Source organism: Ambystoma mexicanum, chromosome 12, assembly GCF_040938575.1.
Source record: "Ambystoma mexicanum isolate Mex_15411 chromosome 12, UKY_AmexF1_1, whole genome shotgun sequence".
Classification (NCBI taxonomy): domain Eukaryota; kingdom Metazoa; phylum Chordata; class Amphibia; order Caudata; family Ambystomatidae; genus Ambystoma; species Ambystoma mexicanum.
This window is the reverse complement of record NC_090936.1, coordinates 265,569,535-265,588,960: the sequence shown is the minus strand read 5'-3', so window position 1 is coordinate 265,588,960 and position 19,426 is coordinate 265,569,535.

The following is a 19,426-nucleotide window of genomic DNA, read 5'->3' as shown; positions in this document are numbered from 1 at the left end:
ATTTCCACCATTTCCACCTATCATACCAGATGATAGCAAAGACAACAGATCCTTTTTTTTGTGGACCATAGGAGCAGACTAGGGCCCCACGACTGCCCTGGCCACTTATTCACTTGCTTTAGCCAAAATGTCATTGCATGCTGCAAAAAGAGCAAACGAGGATGGTATGCATAATGGCCTCTACCTCTCCTAGGGCACATATTCCCCAACATTCCTCCAGAATGTTACTGTCGCATGACCTCAGCATATCATGAAGAGACAATTGGCCAAATCTAAATGTGATGTACAGCATCAGATCTTCCATGGCATTGTATGAACAGATAATCATTCAGAGCCTTACTCATCTTGGCCTCAAAATTCACGATTTCTCCCTAGTATCATGAAGATTTGGCCAAAATAACCCTCCGGTTTGATGCAAAACTAAGGCTTTCTGGCCCGTAGCATCCTCGGATGCAGGGTGTGCTATGTGAAAGAATTCCACACAGCCGTAGTAGGATTGTAACTGACAGTGCCTCAATAGGGTGGATACTTTATTTTCTGGCCGAACTTGTGTCACCACAAGTGAAGTGTGGCATCTGCATTGCAGGCATCATGACTCACAACATACCTTTTCACGCATAAATAAACAGCAACGTTTATAACATTTTATTTTACCATCATATAACCCTGCCAACTTGATGGTGGCCATCATTATAATAGTACTGGAACCGCTCTCCTGTCAGGGAGGGTCTTTGTCATCCTCTGGTATACATAACCTTTGATCCAACTGAACCAATTGGTACTCTAAGGTGGGGTAATTCAGTGCACCATCTGGCTTCTATGGCCTTGGTTGGGTCTTATCTCGCTGACTTCTGAAACAGATGTTGTACCGGGCCACACTGGTGTTTCCTTGATGAGCCCTGACCATAGAGACCTTGTATACCATCATATTGCACGGTACCCTACCAAAAGGGCATTCTCAGTTTGCGGACTGGGTGTCTGTTGTGAATCAACACCGTCCCTCATGCTCAGGTAGTTGCTTGGAAGATGCCTCCTCTTGCTTTCCTTGTCATTAGTATCTCTTTGCTGTTGCTTCACTTTCTCTGTGTCCATCGCCAGCAGAGGATGTAACAAATGTGTTTCATTGTGACCTTAGTCACTATGGAGCTGCTGGTGGCAGTGGAGTTATGCTGTTCCATCACGTTCTGCTGAGAACTTGCAGAAGTAGTCTAGTCTTCCAGCAAGAGGGCACCGGACAGCACCTCTTGTCCATCGGAAGAAACACTGACTGTGAAAGATGCCAGAACATGTCGCAATGCAGGTAATCCCAGTCCTGAATAGATCCTTCCTTCCCATTCATCCTATGTTCTTCTCAGTCCTCCTCTGTGTGTTCTATTCCTCTCCTTTCTATCTTCTTGACAGCTCCTGTTGTGCTTCCTGGTTGGCAATTCATCCTACGGCTGTTCTTGCCAAGAAGTTCTTCCAGTCCTAGACCGGAACATCAGGTTTTTTTTCAGCAGTTACCTTTTTCCCTCTTGGGACATTCCTGTTTGAGTTATCCTGGGCACTCCGTCTTCTGAGAAGGCATTTGGCAATCAGAGTGGCTAATTTCAGTGATTGCCCCTACCTTTTACCCTGGCTCTAATTGGGAGATTGCTTTCTGACACCAAGCACTGGTATGATAGAGTGGGCTTTTCAATTGAGATAGTCCTTGGTTGTTGCCACTGCAGTGGTGGAGTGGGGTGTGGTGGGATAAGCCATTATGAATGGCGTGGGCACCTTTTGTAGTGAATTCCCTAGTCTATGGAATATCCTGAAGACTTGTTCATGGGTCACATTAAACATTTGACCTGCCCTATCCCCTTGGCAGCAGGGAGTGATGCACTTGTGTGCCACCCTATAGAATGGCAAAAAGGGTGGCCCATTGTCAGAGTTAATGGAGCTGGGAATGCCGTGGGTCATGAACAGTTCTTCCAAAAGTGAGATGACGTGTTCCACCACCATAGATGGCACAAATATTACCTCCGGAGTTCCTTCAGGATGTCCATAAAATAGGGGTTCAGTAGAACAGTGCCGAAGTTGACACTAAGGGCCTACCATGCGCAACCATGCTTATGACTCTATAGGTAGTGATCCTGTCACTTTAGCTGATGTTTGGTGCCAGGTGCAGTATTCCAGCCTTCACTTTTTTCTCCAGGTTTGGGAACTACACCTTTCCCCTGAGTTTCATCTTGTTTGTCCTCTGGTGTTCTGTGTGGGTAAGCCTGGTCATTTTGGGGATTATTTCAGGGAGAATGACTAGACATGAGTCTCATCAACCTTCTGCAACATTTTGCCACAATTCTCCTAAGCTCTGAGGGGAATGTTGGACGAGGGGCTGCCTTATTAATAGAGATTTTTAAACCCCTATTGTAAATGCCCTTAGGACAGTGAGGGAGGAGGAAATCAGCTCAAGGTTGGTGACATTAGACCAGTTTACTAGATACTGGTCACTGAAGTCCTCTCTGGCATATGACTGTTATCTGGACCAGATGCAATCGAAGCAGATGGGAACACTGTTCGCTGTTCACATTAAGGGTTTCATGAGCATTTTGCCAAGACTGCCTTAAGGAATAAGTGGAATCAAGATGTTACTCCAGTATGTCCACTATACAAGGTCGCAATAAAAAATATGGCTCACTTTCTCTTGATCTGTCCGCGTTATGGTGACATGAGGAGAAGATTGCTAAAGCCTCTCCTGATTGCCCGAGAGATACATAGAGTGGTGGAGGATTTGTCCCTAAGCATAGCAGCCAAGAATTCTGCTACAACCTTTGCTATGGGCTGGTTCTTATTGAGGGCCTGGAGAAGAAGAAGCAAATATATTGGCTGACCTAGGGAGGCCTTCTGGTCTGTCTCCTATCCATTCGACCTCTGGTGTGGCCTACTCCAATTCTTGGCCTACCCAAGATATAGTAGCAAAGCGGTCCAAGTGGTAGATGAACTCTGACTGGCTGTATGATGGAATTTAGACCCTCCAACTGTTATTAACTATTGAGAGTGATTGTATATACGCATCTGACTGGTAGTTCCCCTAACCGGTCAGAATATTTATTTTTACCTTTGACTTGTTCTATCATATTCCATCATATTTCTATTGTGTCATTTTATGATTAGCCCTGGATTTTAATAATCCCTTGATGTTCTATTGTGCTTGTATTGTTTGGTATCGTATCACTGACTTTCATGGTAACTTTTACCGAAATGAAGTACAGAGAAGAAGAAGAGTCTCACCAACCTTCTGCAAGATTTTACCTTCCCCAAAAATCTCTTAAGCTCTGGCAGGAATGTTGGACGAGGGGCCGCTTTAATGACCCTGACCTTGTTTTCAGGACTGCAGAGTAACCAGTGCCTTTAAAGATATACCTGAAATATTCCACTTGTCTCCCTAGGAATTTGCAATTTTGCCTATTTAATGTAAGCCTGATGTCCCTTAGATGTTATAGGACTGTGGAACATTGACTAAAGTGTTCCTACTTGGAGCCCACATATGTGAAAACATCATTACTCACATTTAAAATGCCTGGATGTCGCATAAGCCCACCTCTAAAACTTCAGCTGTTGATGAGACTCCAAAGATAAGATGTCAGTGTCTGAAGAGACTGATGTGCGAGGAGAATGCTGTGGTTGGCCTTGATTCCTTTTGTTGCTGGAACTGAAGATAATCTGCAGTGAGGTTGGTAGTAGAGAAGAATGAACTGCCCTGCAGAGCTGCAATAATATAATCTATGGAGGGCAGTGGGTGTCTTTCTCTCAGGATGGCCGTGTTTGGCATCCGCATATCCACACATATGTCAACTGCTACTGGTTGTTTGAGTTTAAGGGCAATCATAATCAGAAAGAACCAGGATGTGCGGCCTGTTATACTTTCGTTGATGCCCTAGGACTCTTGGATGCTGAGCTCAGCCTATAAATTCTTCCAGATTTGAAAAATATTCTGTAGTGTTCTGAGTGCCATCGGCTGTATTAGTTGCTTGATGCAGAGAGTAACGTCATGGCTCTTGAGACAGCCAATGCTCCTGAACAGGTCACTGTGCATCTGTGGCAGTGAATCCACCTTGTCCTGGTAGACACTGAACACAAAATGAACATGGCTCAGATCTTCTTCTATAGAGCAGTTCAATAGTGTGCCATTTGCTTCTGGAGTTACATAGAAGGTGGCATGTGTGGAGTCCATATCAGGGGATACTCTGGTGTGGACTGCTCCATCCAAGGGTACAGGTTTCATTACCCTGATATATGTGTATATCAGCCGCTTTGGCTGTGCCAGCTGAGGTAGGAGTGTGAGGCACAGGAACTGATGTCTAGGCATCACATTAACTGACACCCCATGTCTCTGGGAACAGTGAGGAACTCTACCTGTATTTTCAATACCGATCTTGGTTGCCTACATTTGTTCTTCTGCCCTGTGCAGAGAGCGAAGATAAAGACAACTTCTTCCATGTCCTCCTATCCATCTTGAGTAGTGGTGCCCATGAGTGTTGCAGCCATGAACGCTACAACCCTTGCACAGTGGAATGTTGCAGGGCATGGCTACCTCTGAGGGATGGTAGGCCACAAGGCCATAACGTCTTTCATGATGTGATTCATCTTCTTGCATCACCCCCATGACTGACCTGCTGTGGAGAGCCTCGGTTGGGGGGTAGAGCTCTTCAACATGCCTCACACTGACGTCCTATGGGCTTCTTCAGTGTTGGTTGTGTGCAACTGGACCCACTAGTACCTTAGAACTGCCTCACTGAAGTGGTTGTTATCTTACTGCATAGACCTCTTCTTTTACCCTCACCCACTTGAAGGTCTCCTCCAGTTGTGAGGCTCTGATTATGGCGAGTTTGTCTGAGTGGCCCAGCTCTAGGATGTGGCAGAGAGATAGGCCAGGCTCTCTCAGGATCTGTCAATGGCCAGGGGAGCATCACTGGATCAGCTGCACCCTGATTTTGTACTCGCCAACAAGTGTGCACAATATAGCCAGTTGCCTGATACGCAGCTATTCATGTTGGGCATGCTTGTTGGCGAGGGGATCTAGTGACTTCTGGGGTCATGATTGGCAGAGGTGAAATTCCGCATAGTTCATGTTGAAGAGGGGACTGAAATAGTCCTAGGGCCTCATTCCGAGTACGGCGCTAACCAATGGCGCTATTAACGCCTTGGTTGACGCCGTACCCAGACCGGCAGCACCTTGGTGGATGGCGGAATCACCACCCCATTCCAAGGTTGGCGGGGTGGTAATTCCCCATTCACCAAGGCTCTTCCCCATTCCCAAATGAGCCCCCATAGAGCTCAATGGGAATGGGGAAGATGCAAATAACGGTGACCGTTCATTACGGTCACCGTTATTGGCTTGGAGGCCCCTTTGCGCCCTCGACTTTAACACCTGCTCAAAGCAGGCGTTAAGGGCGAGGGCGCAGAGGGAACTCGGAGTATGGCGGTAAGGGATTACCGCCACCGGTCTCGTTACCGGTGGCCGCTATCCCTTACCGCCATACTCGGAATGAGGCCCCTTGACTGTCTTTCTTTCGTAGCATACAAGCTGTCTCCTGCAGGTTACATTTAGTAAATTATATGGACAGTGCTACCTGTGAAGAAGAGAAGCATGGAGTGCTTGGTGGCATAATCTGTCTCCTTCATGGCAACGAAGAACAAGTCCAACCTCTCAGACCATAGTTCCCTTCCAAGGTTTTGGGTTGCTAGGGTGCCAGATGGGTCAAATTTATGTATTAAGATCCCTTGAAATGCAGCTTGAGACAACCACACCTGGGGACCAGATTGGCCAGCTGGATCCACCCATAACCTGCTTGGTCTTGATGCTGGTGAGGAAGAGGAGGCGACTGAATAATTTCTTTCTTCACCATCAATGTATATAGACAAAGGGTTACCATAGAACGAGGCCTGCTGAGATGGCCGTGTGCAGGCTCCCCTTCCAAACCATAGGGATCCAAATATGGCTATACGCAGCCACCAGCATTTGGCCTATCCCCACCCCTTGAGATGCCACATGCACAAATTCCTTTGCAGGCTGAAGAACTTGGAAAGCAGCATGGGATGTGGGCCGCAAGAGCACACTACCTGAAGGAGAAGGAGTGCAGGCCCCATTAGGACGGTTGGTCCAGGAATGTCAGGCCCAGTAGGTGGGGCCTGACAATGTTGTAGCAATGGGAGCAGAAGGGCAAGACCCTCGACTTTGTAGCATGCCGGGATGCGGAGATGCCCAGTGTGAAAAGCTACGTAGAGCCCTAGCAGGGTTGCAACTGACTGTGCCCAAAGATGGTTGGTGATTTATTTACGGACTAGATGTGTGTCACCAGTAGTGACATCCGTAAAATGCCTTTCTTTATGATTGTGTATTTATTTATGATTGGTTATTCATAACGCGCTTAATACCCAGAGGTTTCTAAGCATGGACCCCGGGATCGAACCTGTGTTGCTCCATGTCGTCTTGCTTCCAAGGAGCACATGCTGCCCCTGAGCTATCCTCCCGAGACGTTGCAGGTGTCTTACGTCAAAACCCCTCCGAGTTAACTTTAGTAAAGTGCTCTCTAAACAGTTTCATAAAAGACTTGGTCTGGGACCCAAGCAACAGTCTTATTGCCATCACACCATAAATAGAGTACCCATGCCCAGCCAGACCAGTTCCCTAACAAACTATTTTCAATAAATTCTAGCCCCAGTTTAAATTGACCTTAATTATGTGGCTGTAATGGCTAGAACCCTTTGATGGTACTTCTTTGCTCGTATGTTAAGGGATCTTTATTTCTGTACATGCATTGAAACATTTCTCAACAAGTTTGTATCTCGTCATTTAGAGGAGAACCCATCCCTGTCAATAATATCAGGTGATTTTAAAGGTACAGTGAGCAGTGCGATAATCCCTTTTTTGGTAAGAAGAATTGTGCCTGAAAGGGAATCTATTGTATGGTTAAAGTTACCAAAATCCCTTAATGGAGATTATGAAGATAGTGACTCCAAGAATGTAGTGCACAGGGCACAAGCTAAGCTATTATGTAGAGATGGACTCGCGCAAACAGGGTATGCAGTGATAAAATCGAGGCAAAAATGTCTCCTGTACAAATAATCGCGGCAGAAATGCTGTGGTTTGACCTGTTAAATGTGTACCCCATTACACCATTTAAGGGGAACAGGGGTTGCAGGGGTGTCCCCTGGTCTCCTTAAATGGTATAATGGGTCCGGGTGTTGCGGGGGTGTCCCCCGCATTCTTTACATGGATTGCAGCCACAAAACAACAGCCTTTTTGCCGCGATATTTTGTGTCCATGTGTTAAAATCGCTGCAAACACATTTTTGCAGCGATTTTAACACATGGAACCATAAACAGTTAGCACTTTATCTTAAATTTTAAAAGTTAAATGCAAAGAATAAGGGCTGTGCAAATTAGCTTTGGGAAAGATGTAATGAAAACAAGGGAACGTTAAAGGGATTTCTTACATTTTGCACAGCCTGTCACAAAGAACACGGGACAATGATATACACTAAAGACGATCATGTTTAACATCTATCAAGTTTACTAATTGGAAAATGTAGCGAGGTTACATCTCATTCTGCACTAGCCCTTCTCTTTATGAGTTGCTGTATGTGTATCTCAAAGAAACTGCTACTCTGTCCCAAGCAACATCACACCTATTCATAATGACACATACATATAAAGCACTAACTTGTTTGAGAGAATTTGAATGCGCTCCTGCATTTCACCACTTATACAAACCAAAAGAATTTCATATTAAATTGAATTTCAGTGTTTCACTATTGGCGAAAGTAATTTTTCATAAACAATATTCAAATGTTTGACAATTATGTCTTAACAAACTACTTCCATGGGAACCGAATTGTTTCCTGGAGTACAAATCTTTATTGCTAATTAGTAAATTTAACATGAACACCACTTGTGTTATGCACACAAAAATCTATCTTTTCTGTTTCCAAAATTTAATATAAAATAACTGCTAACATTGGCCAACACGTGTTTCACACATCTGCAGACCTCACATGCTGCTCATGTGCTTTTTCAGGGACTTATACCATTACTGCCCTCCCCATCCCCATCACTACAACCTCTGAAAATGTTGAATTTTCTTTTTATTCAACCCCCTTTACACCATATATATATATATATGGTGGGGATAATGGTATTTAATGCATGTATGGGGACTGTGGGGGTCTCCCCCTGCATATATGTGTGATGAAAAGGGGGTCGAAATAAAAATAATTCAGCAATTCTGGGGCTCACAGTAATGGGGGTCATAATAATCGTATAGATTCCTTATTCAGAGCCACTCTCATTTCTTCATTTGGGGCAATCCTATCCTCTTTTGCCTCAATCAGAAAATGAGTCAATCACATTTCAAAAGCAACAATACCTTGTTATCAGTTCCTCAATCCCACTATCAAGTTTATTAACGGTAATATGTTCAAGATGGGCCAAGTTAACGTAAGTGGGGTTCTTTCACACACAATATTGGGATATTCAAATGCTCCTGTGACAAAATGACTACTGTTCTGCAAGGGTACAGGGATAAGTAGTGGTTTCTGTTATGGTTATAGCTTTAATGTATTTCCTTGTATGTTCTACATTGTTGAAGAGCAGCTGTGACTCTGTTGGAGTTCAGCTATGTCATTAGATGACATAAACGTTCTGTTATCTATATGGTGGATGTTTACTTTCCACAAGCGTTCTATGTTTTTCAGTTGGCTTTCTTGCAGTGATGTTGGTGGGTCGTTGGTGCTGCTGGAGGTCTTCATATGTATTTAACTCAATAAAAGTCATTAAGTCATCATACGTGTGTTCCGGTGTATGAAGCATGACAGTTTCCAAATTCGTACTCAGCCCCAACTTACTACTAGACCAGCAGACATCTCGGCCATAAGGGTGAAAACATGAATGGTACATCTCCTTCGCATCTCAAGAAAGCATGCGCCGAAGCCATGTTATACTATTCAAGAGGGTGTGAGTCAGAACAGAAGCATCCAAAACTACAGTAGTACAGTAAGAACTGTGAAGGCACCATGAATTAGACACAGACAACGGAATAAAGTTTGGGCTGTAAACCTTTATTAAACCGAAAAGAGGGTTGTAAAGATGCCTAACTTGCCCTATGCTAAGGTGGGATTTCCCTACCTAAATGAACCTAATGATAGTATGTGTCAGGAAGTCCAAAGCAAATGTTTATCTGTGTCTAAAACCTATACATCAATTTGTATACAATGTGCAGGGATGTGAGCATCAAAATGAGAAGTGTTCAAATAAAAGTTCAGAGCTTCTTCCAGCTCATGTTGGAAAAGGGGTTTCCCTTCCCCAAGGTTCAAATAGTTCACGTTACAAAAGAGCGCTTCCCTTCCTCAAGCTTTGAAGTATCTCAACTTTCCAAAACAACACAATACCTTGGGATACTTCCCTGCTCTTCTGGCTTGGTTACCTTTCACCAATTTCATATAGTTCAGTTCCTTAATTTCAGATAACACAAGTTTTCCTTTATATTCTATTACATGCTTGTGGGTAATTTAAGTGTCTTTTCCTTAGGTGAGGGTATTTGATCTAGGCAGATTTGTCGGACCACATGGTCCACCCATTAGAGGTCACGCAACTGACACGCCTTACTTGGTCCTTCCTCATAGGCATGTTGACACTATTTCAGCTTCACAATGGTACTTGACTTATTCTCATTTCACATTCTCTTGATGCTTTATCACTGCTTGTTTTGCCACCATTCACTTGTTGCACTTTCGCATATTCTCATAGCTCTTGTCACTGGTTATTCGCTCAAGTTACGTAGTTCCTTATATTCTTTAGGTGCTTGCCAATGATTGGTCTCACACAGTTCCTTTTTAACAGGGAATTGCACCATTCATTCAAATCAGCCACTTTGTATAAACCAACACAAAATTCCCAGTATACTCCCCTGCTGGGAACTTGTATACTTGTTCACGGACTTAGTCACATGTTCCAATATTCCAGTTTTCTCTGGCCCTCTCTTTGCCTTTAAAACGCTTGCTGCAACTCACACTTTAATTTAATTCATCCCAGATTTTACTTGGCTCCAGGTTAGCCTTTCTTTCATCTCTTCTAGGTTTTCTCACTAGATTTTCTTTGCAGTTTCATGCCATCGAGATCATCTGAAGTATTTAGCAATTTGACTGAATTCAAACTTCACCGGCATTCATATCGCCCAAACGGTCTCTCGCTCACTCGTGAGTGACCCAACCTGCAGCAACCATGCGGTTTACACCTCAGCGTCCCAGAGTCACTCAGGCTTTACGGACTCACCAGGTACGCTGTCTCCAGGTGCTATTCTCTGTGATGGCAGGCTTGCTGCGGCTGTCGCTTTTCCCACATTGGCGTGCCTCTTCTCCAGGATCTCCACCATCCCAGCTGTATGGAGAGAGAATCCCTTTGACACCCGGAGGTATGCAGCCCAGCTCTGCTGCCAGACAACTCTCGAATGCTCCCGCCATGATCAGCTTCTGCTTCACCAACTCTGCAGCTCGTAGGGACTTTGAGCATACGTCTATCTGGCTTCACCTCCTGCTTCTCCGGCAAGCATTCCACAGATGTTTTTATGGGCCTCACCTGAGCGGGCCATTGATACGATCCCTTTGGCTTCAGGTGTAGGCAATATTCATTCATTACATAGCAATCTTGGTACTCAGCATCCCTCTTCCTCATCCCAGTACCAGAGTTGTGTCTGTGTGTGAAAGAGTCAATAAAGAGAAGATGTATGCCTCTGGTGTGTCTCTTCCTTGTCCCAGTACCTGACTGGTGTTTACTGGGAGTGATCTACAGGAGTGATAGGGAAGGGGCTGGTAACACCAAACAAAGGCCTGGGGTACATCAGACTTGTTATAAAAGGGAAAGTGGGAAACCGTGTCTCACCCAAGGGTGCTTCATCCCCACTCCCCAAGTCTCCTCCACCCAGGTGATCATCCTCACCCCCCCCCTCCCCGGGGTTGGATTTGATAGTAACAGCCTTTCCTTGGCCACCTGGGAGGAGGATATATGGGGGAAACAGGTGAGGCCACCCTCAGATTCCTCAGAGTACCAAAATAAAAGAAATGTCCAATCAAGGTTCTACAAAAACAAGAATTTTAATTAAAATAAATAGCAAACCTTTAACAACTCACCCCAGTATTGGGAAACACAGAAAACGCAGACTTTTGAAGAAAATGGCACTTATATTGAAGCGGTCTGAAGGTAAACACTCTTGTAAAAAAAAAGTCAAACAAGTTCAAGAATATGTCTTTGTGGTATGAAATGGGGAGTGTCTTAAATGTCACTAGGGCCCACAGAACCACTGATATATTGTAGCGGAGGAGTGGGAAAGTCCCCATTATAAAAGCAAGAGGTCTGGTTCAGGGGAAATCCCCATGCCCAAGAAAAGGAAAAGTCCAGAAATGTGACAAAACCACTGCTTTATTAACAAGATCTCATAAAACGGGGATAGTAATGGACATCTCAGGATTTCCAATGCTCTCAACTAGTTACAGGCTTGGCAACAGTTTACAAAGGGTTATGACGCCAGAAATTACAAGTTATTACACAAACCCTGAAGTAGATTGGGGTTGGTTATTGGGATAAACTACATTCAGTATCTCTATGGGGTTAGTGCTCTGATTGGTTACACATTATTGGTAGCTCCAACTGTGACCACCTCCTCCTAAATGTTGCAAACAAAGGCATGTCAGGTTAGTGCATTATAACTGGCTAATGCAACAAAGTGTGAACTGGCGCGGGTGGGGAGTAGGGATTGGTCAGTGAGAGTGTTCACAGCCTTGATTCCTTGAAAGGTTACCAGCTCTTGAGCAACAATTTAAGGTGATGAGCATAGTCCCAAAGTTGCTGTCTGTACCAATAAAGTTACCATCTCTGATCCTCTAAGCCTTGAGTTAGGACATTTAGCTTTCAACCTAGTATTACTTTGTATCATCTGTCCTAAGGTGGATGGGAATGACGGTCTCTGTCTGGCTCGAATGAATAGGCTTTGTCCTTCAGTCTCAGTTCATGTTTGTAGAGACCATAGGCTTGATTTTCCTGCTCAACACTTACAAGGATTTTTAGCCTTATACATGCAGGTGCCATACCTTCCCTGTCCTCTGGAGGCTTGTTCAAGCTACCTTTTGGTCACGTTCAGTCTGATGTGGTGTGCCTCTGTCCTTCCAGCAACATGTGTTTCTCTATTGATCTAAGAAGACTGTTTCTTACATCTGCCCTTGTCAGTACCTTCGGCTGCCGATGTGAAACTCTCCCTCCTATGATATTCTTGGCAAAAATAGTTACACCGGCTTCATGAGCAGTCTGGTTTAAATTAATCTGATGAATCAGCGGGTCAGGCCTCTCCCTTCATCCTCAAGCCTTCCCAGTGCTTTCCATCCATGTCAATGTGGCTGCATCTTTCATTTTGATTCTTATGGGTACTTATGTAACTGCGTTCTGCATTGTGCAAGCCTCATGTTTAATCTTGTGCGTCTTGCGTTCCAGTAAAGCAAAAGGGTATATGTCCTCTATCCTAGTGGGTAAAAGCATGTTCTTCATGTCTATGTACAATGTGGCCTATTGTCTGTGTACCTTTGTGATGGATGAGTATATGGTTTGTGTCTTATGCATCTACATCTTGGTCCTAGCCGTGACATCATTTGCTCGCTTCATGGTGACAGTCAGTCCAATTGCTCCATCATCTGCAAGTTTATCTCCTCTATGACATCATCAGGGTAGGGTCTGTATGATTGTCTGGGTGAATAGCATTTCTCGCATCTACGGTACAGTGGTGATGGGGAGAAGGGACCCATGAACAATGTACAGCTTTCCTTCCTGTGATGTCGAGACAGGGGAGGACAGGCGTGATGAGGGCCACAATCATCTACCTCTCTTCAATACCCCCTCTGGTCGAGACATCCATGAAGGACCTCCCTGCTGACGTATAGCTTTGGAGTCCAAACAATGACCACCCCTCCTCAGGTTGTCGAGGTACTTCACATGTTCATTCACACTCCAGGTCATATAGCAGCACTCTTCATCGAGTTTGCACCACACTCAATGTCCCATGTAGTTGCTGGGATTTGGGAGATAAAAGAATTTCATGCCTGGAGGAAAAAGGGAGCTCTGCTTCAGGTGTGCCTGCAGCACTTCAAGAGTTTGTGTTTGCTTGTCTGTTTTTGTTTCCACATCTAGTAATATTTCCATCCCTATCGTCTTCTTGGTAGTCTTCTTGCCCTGTGCTATAGCTATTCTAATGAAACAGAATGCAAATAATACTAGTACTAGGGCAGGTATAATTATAATTGTTCTTTTATAATGCACTTAATACCAGAGACAAGTTTCTAAGCACGAAACTGAGATTCAAACCGGTGTTGCTATGCGTTGAATTTCTTACAAGACAATCACGTTGCTCCTGATCTATGAGTACTTTCAGTCAGTTGGCCATCCATGACGGGATCCAGGAAAAAATATATATACATCATCTTTCCCCACTGGGTCAATTTTTTCTTCCATTTTGTCATGCAGGTCTGACAGCAGCATTATAACCTCTTTAGGGGTCCCATTATCTTCATCATGGACAGGTGAGTATGTGCAACAAAATGGCCCTATTTTTGTGCAGACCCCGCCCTCCATAGCTGTATGGAGGTCTAAGATGTATCTATTTTGAAGAGTCATGAGTCTCACGTCTCTGAATGAATCCTTAATAGCGTTGAACCCTTTAAGCGTTGAATTGATTGTCTGTGTTACTCACCGGCCGGCGAGTAGTCTAGGCAAGCAACCAGGATGGTTGAACTGGATGTTGCTTGAAGAGCTCGAGATGGAGCCTCCACCTGAGCCTCCTCTCTGTTGAGGGAAATAAGCTCTTTTTGATGATATGACTCTCTGCTGTGCTTAATCGCAGACAGAGAGACCGATCACCCAAAAGAGCGGGGAGAACACACCGTCACGGACCCAGCTGAAAGAAAAAGACAATTGGTAAATACTTGGTGAGAGCAAAGACCACCACAAGAAAAACCTCACAAAAGCAGGAAGTACCTGGGTCACCCACTCCCCTTGTAATTGAAAGGAACAAGAATGGAATTTCCCCTGTAAGTATAGAACAGATATTAGATTCTATTTGGATGGTTTCAGATAGGATATAATAAAGAAGAGTTAAGGAGGTCTTACCAGAACAGGAAATGAAATAACCTAATCAATCCAGGCTAGAAAACAACGGAAGTACAAAACAATAAACAGGAAGGTTAGTAGGGATGCTATTCCCGGGCGGCACGAGGAGCACACTAGATACGGGTAGGTGCACTTCTCAGCAAGGCGTCCCTGTGTGCACTTTCAGAAATGTCCTTGCGTACACTTGAGGAAATGGAGTCGGAATCCACAAAAACACACTTGAAATGAAGAAGGGTACAGTTCACAGTATACCTAAGGTGAAGTATTACAGGAGGCTACACACATAAGGTATCCATGTTTCAGTAGCTCAAATGTTCCAAAATAGAAATTGTAACAGGAAGAACTCACTCTCGATTTTGAGAGGTTGAAGCTGAGAACTTGGAGTCAGCTGGGAAGGTGAGGAAAACCAGGTGAAGACGGTGGTTGGGTAATTCAGGACAGAGGTTTCTGTACGGGAAGAACAGCGAAAGGCAATCCAATGGACAGCTGCATTATAACTTCTTTAGGGGTCCCATTATCTTCATCATGGACAGGTGAGTATGTGCAACAAAATGGCCCTATTTTTGTGCAGACCCCACCCTCCATAGCTGTATGGAGGTCTAAGACGTATCTATTTTGAAGAGTCATGAGTCTCATGTCTCTGAATTAATCCTTAAAAGCGTTGAACCCTTTAAGCGTTGAATTGATTGTCTGTGTTACTCACCGGCCGGCGAGTAGTCTAGGCAAGCGACCAGGATGGTTGAACTGGATGTTGCTTGAAGAGCTCGAGATGGAGCCTCCACCTGAGCCTCCTCTCTGTTGAGGGAAATAAGCTCTTTTTGATGATATGACTCTCTGCTGTGCTTAATCGCAGACAGAGAGACCGATCACCCAAAAGAGCGGGGAGAACACACCGCCACGGACCCAGCTGAAAGAAAAAGACAATTGGTAAATACTTGGCAAGAGCAACGACCACCACAAGAAAAACCTCACAAAAGCAGGAAGTACCTGGGTCACCCACTCCCCTTGTAATTGAAAGGAACAAGAATGGAATTTCCCCTGTAAGTATAGAACAGATATTAGATTCTATTTGAATGGTTTCAGATAGGATATAATAAAGAAGAGTTAAGGAGGTCTTACCAGAACAGGAAATGAAATAACCTAATCAATCCAGGCTAGAAAACAACGGAAGTACAAAACAATAAACAGGAAGGTTAGTAGGGATGTTATTACCGGGCGGCACGAGGAGCGCACTAGATACGGGTAGGTGCACTTCTCAGCAAGGCGTCCCTGTGTGCACTTTCAGAAATGAGTCCTTGTGTACAATCAGCAAAGCGTCCTTGCGTACACTTGAGGACATGGAGTCGGAATCCACAAAAAGACACTTGAATTGAAGGAGGGTACAGTTCACAGTATACCTAAGGTGAAGTATTACAGGAGGCTACACAAATAAGGTAGCCATGTTTCAGTAGCTCAAATGTTCCAAAATAGAAATTGTAACAGGAAGAACTCACTCTCGATTTTGAGAGGTTGAAGCTGAGAACGTGGAGTCAGCTGGGAAGGTGAGGAAAACCAGGTGAAGACGGTGGTTGGGTAATTCAGGACAGAGGTTTCTGTACGGGAAGAACAGCAAAAGGCAATCCAATGGACAGGCAGCGAGGTCTGGTACACAGGCGGGCTAAAGACAGTACAGAATCAGGATGCAAGCAAACCGTAGGGCAGGCAAAGGTCCGGTACACGGGTAGGCAGAAGAATTGAGAAATCTCAAGGCAGTCCATAAATGGAAAACAGGAACTGGTACACAGGAAGGCAATGATTAGGAAAGGCACAGAAGACAAAACTTCAGATGCCGGTTGCAACGTTAATCAGAAGCAGCATCCTTCCCGCTGCAGTTCCTAATATTACCCAGGAGGCGGATCGCCATAAGCCCGTCAGAGCTCACGTTCCGCATAGTCGGAACTACACGCAAAAGGTAGGTTTCCTGGGAGTTGTAGGCAAAGGCTGGGTTGTTGATACTTTTGATGTTGTTGACCCCAATCTCCAGGGTAACCGCCACCGAGAGAAGTAAGGGTCTGAGAAACGTCAGATACTGTGGCGAAGCGTCACAACTTTGGTAGGTGCCTTTAAAGTGGTCTGTTTCACCTGGCGTGATGAGGAGGCAAGCGGGTCATTCAGACCCCGATGTGTGACAGTCTGCAACAGTTCCGATTTAGTTACCTGGAGCCCCTTGGTTTAGATCCCGGGAATTAACCAAAGCATAGAACATCTCAGTCCTGCTGAACAGTATATGCTCTTGTGGTATTGTTTTTTAAATGTATTGGACATTTCTAAGGCGCCTATACTACAAATTGTGTTTCAAGGTGCCAAAACACAAAAAGGGGGGGGGGCTGGGCAAGGGAGAAAGATAACAATATTGGTCCTATTAGGCCTTGTGACATTTTGATTGTGCAAGTGCAGTAACAAGAAGTACGAGGGAGAGCAGGGGGGAGTGCCAGTCTGCTCAAAATGCCAAGTGCTAGGGTGGAAAGGGAAGTGCAGGGTAAAGAGGAGAGAGTATAAGTAAAAGGGGTCGAAGGAAGGGGGAGAAGAGGGACATAGGGGCTATACGAATGCTAAGGGGAGGACAGGAGGGCAAGTGCCAGGAATTGCATGGGGTACAGGGAGTGAGGGTCAACATGCTAAGTGCAAGGAGGGGGTTGGACTGGGCGGGGGCTGGTAACCTGTAGGACACATAGGGAGCCAGGCAGTCAGTCACTGCAGCACACAGGGGTGTTAGCAGGGGTGGGGGAGAGGGAAGGAAGAAGAGAAAACGAGGATCTTGAGGAGCTTCTGGAACTTAAGGATATCTGGCTCAAGCCTGAGATGGGCAGGGAGACCATTCCGAAGGGAGGCTTCTGCGGAGGAGAGAGATCTACCCTTCACTCTCTGCTTAGAGAAGCGTCTGATCTGCAGATAGTTGGAGCTAGAAGACCGAAGGGCTCTAGCAGGGAGGTATTTAGAGAGAGAGAGTTCAGTGTAGCAGGGTCCCAGGCTCTAAAAAGCCTTGTGGATGATGCAGATGGTCTTGAACTTGATCATAGCAGCAACCGGCGGCCAGTGGAGAGATTTTAGGGCTGGAGAGATGTGGTCCCTGGGCTTGGGGTGTTACGCTCACCTGATATCCACGGGGGCGTCTGGAAGGCTCTGAGATCTGGAACCCTGGATGCATAGTTGCCCAGTGCTGAATAATGAATCTGCAATTACAGAAGGGAGGATTTGTGATAACTGTCTCTACTGGGTGCATCTCCCACTTCCCTCTGACCAATTCCCTTCCCACTGGGTTCTTTTCTCACCTTAGTTATTTGTAGGGTGAGCTATCCGTCCTGCGTTTCTTGTGCAGGGGCGCTTTACGTTTATTGGCGAGCTGCCCGAGTTTCTTCACTGGTGCAGTACGCCTTCCTTGGGCCCAGGCCTGCTGTGACCCTGAATCTGCTGGTACGCAGGTAGGTTTGCTAATTGTAAGTCTTTGTTCTGATTATGGTGGGAATTCTTTAATGTCTTTATCTCCTTCTTTTCGAGTGCGAAGGTCCTGATGCTGGCGTGCCGGATGGAGATAGGTAAGAGAAAGCACGAAGCGCAGCGCCTTTATTGTCTTTTGAAGCTAACCTGTGTTTTCTTCTTCTCCTCACAGGCTGCTTTGGTGCTGCGAGTGGATGAGAGCGCGATGAAAAACAGGCCCGGAATCCGTTAAGGTAGTACAGCACTGTGCGGTTGTTTGATATTGAAAGCGAACCTGAATATGTCTCTTTTCCTTTGCAGATGTTGCTGTGGTGCTCCAGATGGAAGCGTGGCGTAGCGCGATGGAATTCAGGTAAGACTGATGGAATTCGATGTTTTGGAAGCGCCCGTTCTAATATTGTTTTTCCCTTTCTCGTTATTTCAGGTCGCAATGTTCGAACTGCAGCTGTGGTAACGGTTTGCCGGAAGTCCTTAAGCTAGTACTCACAGGTGACTGCTGTTTCTTCTTCTCTCGGTTTCCACATATTGCAGCCCAGTTGAGATGCTGAGTGCTGGATGGTGTTTTCTCAGGTAAAACAGAGTAATCTTGTTCTTGCAGGATTAAAGGAAAATGCTGAAGGCCATGAGCTGGACACGGTGAGCGTCACGCTGCTGGTTGCAGAATAACACTAAGCATGTTCTGCAGTCAGGGTGTGGTTTGTAAAGCCCAGGTAAAGTAGTACCAGGGAAAGTAGTTCCAGGCCTGCCACACCCAAAACACTAGACTGCATGGCTTGGTTCTTAGAACTAGACTGTGTGGGTGCTTCCATGATGGATTTAAAGGCCCATGTACATAAATGGGACCTAATTCGAACAGCACTTCCTTCCTACAATTGAGCCTGGTGCCAAAAGCGCCAGGACTGTCTCCAGGAGCCCTTTTGCAGTGGTTTTAAGGCCCTCAGGGTTCTGGTGGGAGCCTGTTTGTGGCACAACTAGTGCCCCCTCACTGTGGTCATGACAGCACTCCCCCCCAAGGCCCCTCTCATGGTATCCTTCCTGTCCGGTCCGGGTTTGGTGGGGTTATCCAGGTGAAACCTCTTAATCAGACGTGGTGCGTGAATATGTTCACTTGGTTCCCAAGTTCTGTCTTGAAGCCCGTCCCCTTTCGAGTCCACTAAATAGTATTGCTTAGATCTGGTAAGTTTCGAATACAGGATGTTTTTAACTTCAAATTCAAGCTCTCCATCAACTAGCACAGGTTTTGGTGGTGTTAAGACTTGGGTTCCTGGTTTTACAGGTTTTACAAGTGACACATGGAACACCGGATGAATTTGCATGCTTGGTGGTAAGGCTAACTTGACGGCCACCGGATTTATCACCGATTTGATGGTATAGGGTCCTAGATATCTTGGACGAAAAGTCCGGGTACCTTTTATGGGCACATGTTTTGATACCAACCAGACTTCGTCTCCAACTTGGTAATCAGGAGCTTCTTTCGATGCCGATCCGAGAATTATTTTTGTCTGTCTTTGGCTTGCAGTAAATGTTCATTTGCCCTTTTGAAGGCTTGGGTTATGCTTGTGTGTAGAGTCTTTACTGCTGGCATTTCCAAGGTTGTGGGGGAGTCTAGTTCAGAGGTACGTGTATATCTTCCGTATATTTTGTAGAACAGGCTTGGTCCCGTGCTGGTGTGTATGGAGTTATTGTATGCGTATTCCGCTATCCATAACAAATCTTTCCAATTCTCTTCCACTTGATGCAGCATGCAATGTAGATACTGTTCTAATGTCTGGTTTGTTCTTTC